At 40.3% G+C, this 10,000-nt stretch overlaps 1 long non-coding RNA gene across 1 annotated transcript in view; it reads left to right on the forward strand.

Annotated features, from left to right (window-relative positions):
- LOC136855794 (uncharacterized) overlaps positions 1-10,000 on the forward strand; it is a 534,717-nt gene that overhangs the window by 379,389 nt on the left and 145,328 nt on the right. Inside the window, exon 6 of the long non-coding RNA XR_010858128.1 lies at positions 9,537-9,604. This is a non-coding gene — a long non-coding RNA (uncharacterized lncRNA). The remainder of the gene's footprint in view (positions 1-9,536; positions 9,605-10,000) is intronic.

Here is a 10,000-nt window from a genome sequence, read left to right on the forward strand (position 1 = left end):
TTTCCACATCATTATCTGCTTCCGTTGCCTTCACAGAAATATCAGCAGCAGAGCGTTGATTCCCTAAAAACATCGCATCATTCATCTCTATCTTGCACACATTCACTTCTTCCTTCGTTGTTGAGGCTCCTCGTATCTAATACCTCTTTCAAAAAATCTAATGAACCTTCGTTAGTCCTTTCTCCTCCCTTTCTTTTTAAAACTTCTGAAATGTCTACTTTCACCAGCCCGTCATAATCCTTTCCTTCCATATGATCGAACTATAGCAAAACTTCCTGATTCTTCTGGTTATTTCCACACTATATGAGTCTTACATAAACAGCTAATCTCTACAGCTCCACCTTTTTCCCCCATTCATAGTTAACATCCACAATTCACCACTATTTAGGAGAAGTGGTTTAACAACCCCTCTTTGTCTATGGTTTCCATAGACAGAGTTACTCCTTACTCTTTGCCAGCAACGCTATCTCTTTCTCCGTCACCTGACTTTGCAAGTAAGTCACCTAGTTTAGTCGCCTTCTCATACTCTCGCAGTCCTACACGATGAGTAACTCACCTAGTTTAGTCGCCTTCTCATACTCTCGCAGTCCTACAAGACGAGTAGCTCACCTAGTTTAGTCGCCTTCTCATAATCTCCCAGTCCTACAAGACGAGAAACTCACCTAGTTTAATCGCCTTCTCATACTTTCCCAATCCTACAAGACGCGTAACTCATCTAGTTTAGTCGCCTTCTCATACTCTCCCAATCCTACAAGACGAGTAAATCACCTAGTTTAGTCGCCTTCTCACACTCTCCCAAACCTACTAGACAAGTAAATCACCTAGTTTAGTCGCCTTCTCATACTTTCTCAATCCTACAAGGCACAGAGTCAAACTTTCACTTACATTCATTACCTATCCTGGCCCATACACGTTCACTATCACGTTTTTTTCTCCCACCAAGTTCAGTCTTACCCTTGCAGCATGCAGTCCTTGAACTAACACATTGTATTCATTCACCTGTCCACGAAGTCTGATGCTGCGAGTTCTGAGTCCTTCTCAAAGCCTACACCTTTCAGCTACCCCTGACCTGATGTAGTTGTTGATAAAGTTGGCCCTTTTCTTTCTCCTTGAGTAGTCCACACTGTTGATAAAGTTGGCCTTTTTCTTTCTTTTTGAGTAGTCTACACTGTTGACAAAGTTGGCCTTTTTCTTTCTTTTTGAGTAGTCCACACTGTTGACAAAGTTGGCCTTTTTCTCTCTTTTTGAGTAGTCCACACTGTTGACAAAGTTGGCCTTTTTCTTTCTCTCTCCTTGAGTAGTCCACATTGTTGATAAAGTTGGCCTTTTTTCAGACAGGTTCTTTCTCCTTGAGTAGTCCACATTGTTGATAAAGTTGGCCTTTTTTCAGACAGGTTCTTTCTCCTTGAGTAGTCCACATTGTTGATAAAGTTGGCCTTTTTTCAGACAGGTTCTTTCTCCTTGAGTAGTCCACAGTTTCAGACACAATCAGTTTTTGTACGTACAACCCTTCGCACTGCCGTCTCACGTTTGTGTAACTTAAGTGCTGGTACATGCATCTCTTTTCCCCTTGAAACAAAAACATCCGGACAGATGCTAAAGCCCAGACTTTGTTTTCTTGTCTCCTTTCCAGTTTTCTTTCACGCAAATACAGGTTTGGAGCTTCATACTTTCACACAACATTGCACAGAAGTGAAACGGGATTGTACTTTTAGTAAATTTATCTGCATTTAGAGTCAATGACATTTGTACTAGTGACGCCAGTTTGACATCACCAGTCAGTCAGGTAACAACATTGCGTAGTTATAATCATGAAAAGCCGAATAAAAGATTCACCATTATAATATTTATGTTTTGAGGTAATAGACTAGATTTTGGATCAATGACGGTTTATCTTGTATTTGAAAGATCCCCATAATGCACAAAGTATCGTTGAAAACCAACAAACAAAACGAAAGTACACACACACACGCACACATACACACACACACACACACACACACATATATATATATATATATATATATATATATATATATATATATATATATATATATATATATATATATATATATATATATTTCTGACTTACATCAGAATCGAACCGTGGTTGGTAGCCGTCTCGTCTTTCAATTGAAAGACCTGGATTCGATTCCGATATGTGACGGAAATTTATTTCTGTTCCACACGTGATTGTGTGTTGATTATTTCTATATATATATATATATATATATATATATATATATATATATATATATATATATATATAGCTTGAAATGCTCAGTATATCTGTAAAAGGAAACAAATGGTAAGCAGGCCCGTTCTTATCTCCGGAATGCTCTGAATCTACTTCAAAAACAAACAAAGCACCAATTAGCCAATTTTTATCCCTACAACGCCGAAAGCACCCTCCAAAGCAAACAAAGCACAGACGACCGTTTTTATACGTGAAACGTTCAGAGAGAGAGAGAGAGAGAGAGAGAGAGCAGCCTTCAAAACATACACACAAACAAACAAACAAACAGACAAGCCACAAACAGGCGTGCGAGCTGGAGGTTAATGAGTAGTGTGCTTGTTGGGGAGAGATAAGGAGACTCCCTTTGTGACGGGACCCAAACTCTCGTCCCGAAGGATTATTTGGGCTTCCTATTGGAACCGGGGATGAGGCAGAGAGACAGAGAGAGAGAAGGGGAGGGGGGAAGGGGGAGGGGGGAAGGAGGAGGGCGGAAAAGGGAGAGTGAATAAAGCATAGAGAGAGAGATTTTGATGAATATTTGATGAATGGTTCCACCCCGTTTTTAGGGGGTAGGGACTGGCTCGTCGATGCCCTCTCGGTTTTAATTATATGATGGTAATAATTTTGGCGGAGCGCTGATTACTTATTCCTCTTACTTTTCTCTCTTTTTACTACTGTTATGACCCCCAGCAGTAGACCAACATCATGCTACCTAAGTCACTGCTTAGGTTAGTGAAAGTAGGCTGGGGTTTTAGCTAACGCTGCGAACCTAGAGTTGCTACCACTTGCATCACGAGGCCAGAGAGAGAGAAAGAGAGAGAGAGAGAGAGAGAGAGAGAGAGAGAGAGAGAGAGAGAGAGAGAGAGAGAGAGAATATGAACCGTGGAAAAGGAACAGCATGGAACTCGATTCAAAGGATATGATGAATAGTATTTGCTGAAGCACCCTTGAATCCTAAATATTTGGCGAATTCTCTTGCCCTGGATTCTGCTAACAACTAATCTGCTGATAAGAATTATTGTCATTATTTTTTTTTTTATTTCAGCTCTGTTTTGTTGGCAAAATGACTCATCGTCTGCTACTGACTGAAATCTGAGGTTGGGTAGATATTATGTTGAAAGCACTTGTGGGCGTGATAGATATTTTTGTGTGTTAAAAGCACTTGGCGGCTTGGTAGATATTGTGTTATGTTAAAAGTACTTGGGGGCATGATAGATAGTTTATGTTATAAGCACTTGGGGGCGAGATAGATATTTTATTATGTTAAAAGCATGTGGGGGCGTGGTAGATATTTTATTATGTTAAAAGCACTTGGGGGCGTGATAGATATATTATGTTGAAAGCACTTGGGGCGTGATAGATATTTTCTTATGTTAAAAGCAGTTGGGGCGCGTGATAGATATTGTATTATGTTGAAAGCACTTGGGGGTGTGATAGATATTTTATTATGTTGAAAGCACTTTGAGGCGTGATAGATATTTTCTTATGTTGAAAGCGCTTGGGAGCGTGATGGATATTTTATTATGTTGAAAGCATTTGGGGGCGTGGTAGACATTGTATTATTTTGAAAGCACTTGGGGGCGTGATAGATATTTTATTATGATGAAAGCACTTGGGAGCGTGGTAGACATTGTATTATGTTGAAAGCGCTTTGGGGCGTGATAGATATGTTATTATGTTGAAAGCACTTGCAAGCGTGGTAGATATTGTATTATGTTAAAAGCACTTGGATGCGAAATAGATATTTTATGTTAAAAGCAATTGGGGGCGTGATAGATATTGTATTATGTTAAAAGCACTTTGGGGCGTGATAGATATTTTCTTATGTTAAAAGCACTTGGTGTGCGTGATAGATATATTATATGTTGAAAGCAATTGGGGTGCGTGATTGCTATTGTATTATGTTAAAAGCACTTTGGGGCGTGATAGATATTTTATGTTAAAAGCACTTGGGGGCGTGATAGATATTGTATTATGTCAAGGGCCCTTGGGGTCTGGGGCTGAGAAGCAACAAGATGTAACAGAATGCGAGGATCTAGAGAGAGTCCTTCCTCGTAGGATCTGTGGTCAGGAGGGGATGGATAGTGATTTCTGACCCCGAAGGAGGGGAAAAGGATGGAAGGTTTATTAAAGAGCCGTAGAAAAAGAGGACAAATCTCTGGAAGAGGGAAAACGAGAACGATCCCGAAGGAGATACCTGAGCTACATTGCCCGAGTCAGTAGAATATTGATGATGTTTAGGCACACAAATGTAGATATGAAAAATGCATACGGTTACATATCAGCGTCAGTGTTTATCTTGGATGGGATGCGTGTTTGCTGTGTGTTCGTGTGTGTGTGTGTGTGTGTGTGTCCCTGTTTGTATTTGTCTGTGTCCAGCAGCAAGCCAAACAGACCTTAAAACAAAAGCGGCAGGTAAGTGCAGGCTTGAAAAAGGAGGCATCTCTCAAACAAAGCAAATGACTGTCAGCAAGACGTGATGAGAGAGAGAGTCCCAAAAAGTTCTGCAGTCAAAGCGGAAGCAAGAGAAAATGCCGGGGGTGGGGAGGGGGGGGGGGAAGCAGCTAGCAAATAAGTGGTGACAAAGTCCCAATAATCTTTCTCGATCTCCCGTCTCAAAAGACCGCGCGGAAAATTCCCGATTGAGGCGCGGCATTTCCAGAGTTTACTTTTAACGTCTGCTGCGAGAGAATGAGGGAGTATCAGGTCTCCATCAGGGCTGTGTAAGGAAGAGCTGAATAAAAGATTAAAATGTTTCCATCGGCCTTAAAGTAGCATTAAAATTCCAATAATTGCCTCGATCTGCAGCTGGGCCATTTCGCAACGCCTTCAGCCAATCGGGAGGGGGCTTTTCACGCAGGGCTGATTCCCATTGGCCCATTCCCGCTCCGACTTAATACTGATTTACTGGCGACGACGATGATGAATCCTGAAGGAAATGCATATCGAGATTTCATCATGAATAGCAAAGAACGAGGAGAGAGAGAGAGAGAGAGAGAGAGAGAGAGAGAGAGAGAGAATCCAATTTAGAAAATCGACTTTTCCTTTTCGTCTCATCTTGCTTTCTTTATTTTTCCTCACCACGTTCTGGCCATTTCCTCAAAGATTTGGAGAGATGCTCTTTCCTTCTCCTCACATCTTGCAGTGTTAACCCTTCCTTAATATACCTTACTCCCGCCGCCCACCCCCCCCCCATAATTTCTATATCTTAATGGGAAGTGTTGGAAAGATGTCAACCTTAATGGGAAATGTTGGGCTTCAGAACTGCAGCAGCTGAAGAAAGCGATTGGGATGAAATGCAAGGAAATCTGCTTCAGGACAGTGACTGAAGGGACCATCTGTGGCTCTGACCGATGGCCTCAAGCCCCTTGCTCACCTGGCAAAGTACATTGTTACTTCTACCTGTTTTCTAAACTGACCTCATGCCTTTGGGGCCAGTCGGAAAAAAATCTTCTTCCAAGGGAGCTTGAACACTGGTGGACCAAGTGCATTGAATTAGGGGAGACTGTGCAGAAAAACAACAGAACTTTTTTCTCCTGCGACACTTTCTGGGTTAGACCGGTGTCTTTCTGATTGATCCTGATAGATTCTCCATTCTATTCGAAGCAATTATCTGAGTGCATTTTAACCATTTCAGCAGAGAAGAAATAGCAGATATCTGCAACATCGCTCCCTTAAGGCTGTTATTATTGCTGCTGTTATAATGTTCAAACCTCTACCACAACCATTACAATCATTACCATTATTGTTATAGTTGTCATTTTCATTTTAAAGCCCACATGCTCAGATTGTGAGAATAGCTTTGCGTTGAATCACATTCCTAACTCTTGCATAAAGACGCAATAGATTTTCCTTGGTGCTCACATACCATGATAAAAGCCCCAAGGTTTTAATATTCTCGCTCAGTTCTTCTGACGAAATGAAAGGAATGCTTTCGTAACACAACTGCCATCAACAAATCACATGGAAAATGCACTAATGCTTATTCAGCCGCCTTTCTCCTGGCATTGACTTTTGAGCAGAAAGAAATATATTAAGTGATTGGAAATGTTTGCCTTGGGATTACAAATGTCAAGTTTTCCTCTTGGTTGAGTATGTGTATGCAGGTATATATATAATCTGTAAATAATTATACACACACACACACACACACGCAGACACAAACACACACACACACACACACACATATATATATATATATATATATATATATATATATATATATATATATATATATATATATATATATATATAATCACCACGCACCTCTGGAAGTCGTGGCACCAGAAGTGTAATGAAGACCCCGTGGGGGGGATGGGGGGAGTACGATTATCAGCCCCACATCCAATTTGTTGACCCAGCAGACTCTGGTGCCCATTTATAGTTGGGTGGACAGGTGGGCTCTAGTCCGAGAGCAATACATGGCCCAATCAAACATAACCAAGCGATGCATCACCCAGCCACGCCCCCTACTTGGCTGATTGCACCTTCCGAAGGTGCTTGAATGAGGACAGACCCGCCTTTTGCATAAGGAGAGTCCGGCAAATTAATCTCGAGGATGTAAAGCAAGGAGAAGATAGAAAGAGATGGAATGTAAGTAAGAGCGCACACAACTGATTTAAACTCGCAATTATGATATTTATATATTATTTAAAGAAGAAGAAGGAGGAGGAGGAGGAAACAGGTTTGAAGTACAGCAGTTTTAAGGAGCAATCCGTTTTATTAGCAACTTCAAAAATAAAAGTAGAAAAAAAGAATGTTTTCCTCTCTGTACATTGATTCCGTACTACTTATCAGGTCCTTTAAATCTCTCGTAGAGCTGGGGAAGCTGCCTCGCCAGGAAAGCTTCCCATGATTTCAAAAGTACGACTCAGGGGGACTTCTTGTCTATTTCTTGTAGGTGTACAATTTACAGTATTGCTTTCTAATTTTGGCAAAAATCGTATGGTCTGTAACTTTCAACGTTCTGTGTTTTAAACCATGTTTCGGGGCAAAGGATGTTTGAAGAAACGATCAATTGTAAGAAAGTAAAGAAATGTGTCGTTTCTGAGCCCCAACATCCAACAACATTTTCCTTACTTCATATATAAACATCCCCAGCACTACGCTTGACCATTGCAATTGGCAGCTCATAATAACTAATTCAACTCCATCCACACTACCAACAACACTAATGTGAACATATAATTCTGTTGGAAATACATATATGTCATTATTACGGCCAGATACAATCCACAAGAGCAATAATTGACAACTGAAGATAAAGAGGAGTTCAGTGACTTCAGACGGGAAAAGTTACCCCACAAGGCGAAGCGCTGAAGAACTGTCGGGGACCATCAACGTCATTACAAAGTAGGGGTGAGAGTTCACATAAGTTTACCGTAATGCCTTCCTCGCCCCTAGAACCTCACCAAAAACAGACCCTCCCACCAGTCTTCCCCCTCCCCCGACAGTAACGATGATTTAGGGAAACAAACGGCGTCGTTATTCAAACTTTACTTGAGGGATGGCTTCGGATACCTCTAAACTGGAGAGAGAGAGAGAGAGGGGGAGGGGGGGCAGGGAAGGTGAGAGCGTTATTGTTCATTATACAGGAAATCTCACGGCCAAAACTAGGAAATTGCCTTAATGACCGTGCCAGATGAGAGAGAGAGAGAGAGAGAGAGAGAGAGAGAGAGAGAGAGAGAGAGAGAGAGAGAGAGAGAGAGCAGGAGCAGGGAGGGAAGATAGGCTTCAAGCGTCATCATAATTGTTGTCACGAATATTATTATTATTATTATTATTATTATTGTATGAGAGAGAAAGAGAGAAGAAGAAGAAGAAGAAGCAGGGAAGGAAGATAGGTTTTAAGCGTCATCATAATTGTTGTCACGATTATTATTATTATTATTATTACTATTATTATTATTATTATTATTATTATTATTATTATTATTATTATTATTATTATGAGAGAGAGAGAGAAGATAAGTTTCAAGCGTCATTATAATTGTTGTCACGAATATTATTATTATTATTATTATTATTATTATTATTATTATTATTATTACTGTTTTTAATACTGTGTGTGTCAGAGAGAGAGGGAGAATACAGTTCAACTTTAACCATCATGAAAGGGACCGTCTCGACCTCGCCTATTTCATCATTGCCATTGAGATTGCCATTGCAGATCTCAATTATATACTGGGCAGAGGGTCGTAAATCAACCCTTCCATAAATTTAACCTCATATAAACCCTTCATTATTATCAAGATTACTGTCTTTTCCTTACAGCAAAATAAAAACCATTTTCTGTGGTTTATTACTGTCCTGGAGTCTGGTACACAGTCCTCTATTCTATCTTGGAAATCTTGATAGAGGTTGCAACGAAGCACTCTGAGTATCAAAAAATGTCTCTTACATGGTATCTGGCTGGTCCTAGCCGTGGTGACTCTGAGGTCAGACAGTTTTTGTGTATACATTTCCTAACTGTTGCAATATCATTCGCTTGACTCGATCAAGATACAAAAGTGTCACTTCTGTTAAAACTTTGTTTATGCTTCTAAAAGAGGAGATAAAAGCAAGCCAAGAACGCTTAAAGACAAGACATCAAAGATCATCTAATAGAAGTTTCATAGTATTCAGCAAAAATATCCCCTACTCCAATCAGGCAGAGGGAGGCGTTGATGAGCATCATATTACTCTTATAATTGTGAATTAGAAGACCATAACCTTGGTAGATACTTTAAACACTTTCCATCGTCATCAAAAGCACAATTAGCAAACACAGCAGCACATCTGCACATCAACAAACAGTTACTTTAGAAGACGAACATCTTTTTAGCTCGGCTGAAGGGATAATCTTGGAAGACCAAAACAGAGTTAGTTGTCCTGAATGGGACTCAAATTCTCGAAAGAATATAGGGAAATGAGGAAGTTCATTCATTAGCTAAAGTGCACTTAATTTGAAGCTGTTTATGTCAGTGTTAACCTCTCTCTCTCTCTCTCTCTCTCTCTCTCTCTCTCTCTCTCTCTCTCTCTCATCAAACACTTTACTTATAACTTACAAGATGCACGGTGATGGAGAAAAGGCGATAATATTACTCATGTTCTACCAATTGCATGCAGAAGACACAAGCACGCAACTGCCCTTCATCTGGGCTATCTGTGCAATTCTAGATTCTCCCGTTTCCTAGCTGCTAATTTCAACTCAGCTAAGACTCCCCATCAGCTCTATTGGTATTAGAAGATTTAACAGGATAGGAACTGTCCTCATTTATCCATCAGCTTTTAATAAAAAAAATTCTTCATTAATTCACAGGTACAAAACGATGCATGAAGGCAGGAGGGGGTCACCCAACAATGGAAATCGAGTGTGTTTTGCCTGGGGTGAGTACTTACACTCTTTCAAATCTTCAAAATCCGTTTCGATAAATCTTTATGTCTTTGCTGTATATTTCCCATATTTGTGCCATTGCATGGGTCATGTTTCCATGCACGTCCTCATTACTATTGTTTGTTTGTTTGTTTGTTTGTTCGACGAAGACGTTCCGCGGTAAAGAAACGTGCTTGCGTGGGGCGACTGCTGCTGGTTTGGCCTTCGATCTTTTCGGGATGGCCTTGTTTGAAATCTGAAATAATTACTTTATTTGCGTGAGAATTGTGTTTATATTTCGTTATTTTAGTTTTCCGTAAAAGAAAACTATTACAGAGATGGCTGTTTGTCTGTCCGTTCGCAATGTTTCTGTCCGCCCTCAGATCTTAAAAACCCCTGAGGCTAAAGGA

Source organism: Macrobrachium rosenbergii, chromosome 33 (genome assembly GCF_040412425.1).
Source record: "Macrobrachium rosenbergii isolate ZJJX-2024 chromosome 33, ASM4041242v1, whole genome shotgun sequence".
NCBI lineage: Eukaryota > Metazoa > Arthropoda > Malacostraca > Decapoda > Palaemonidae > Macrobrachium > Macrobrachium rosenbergii.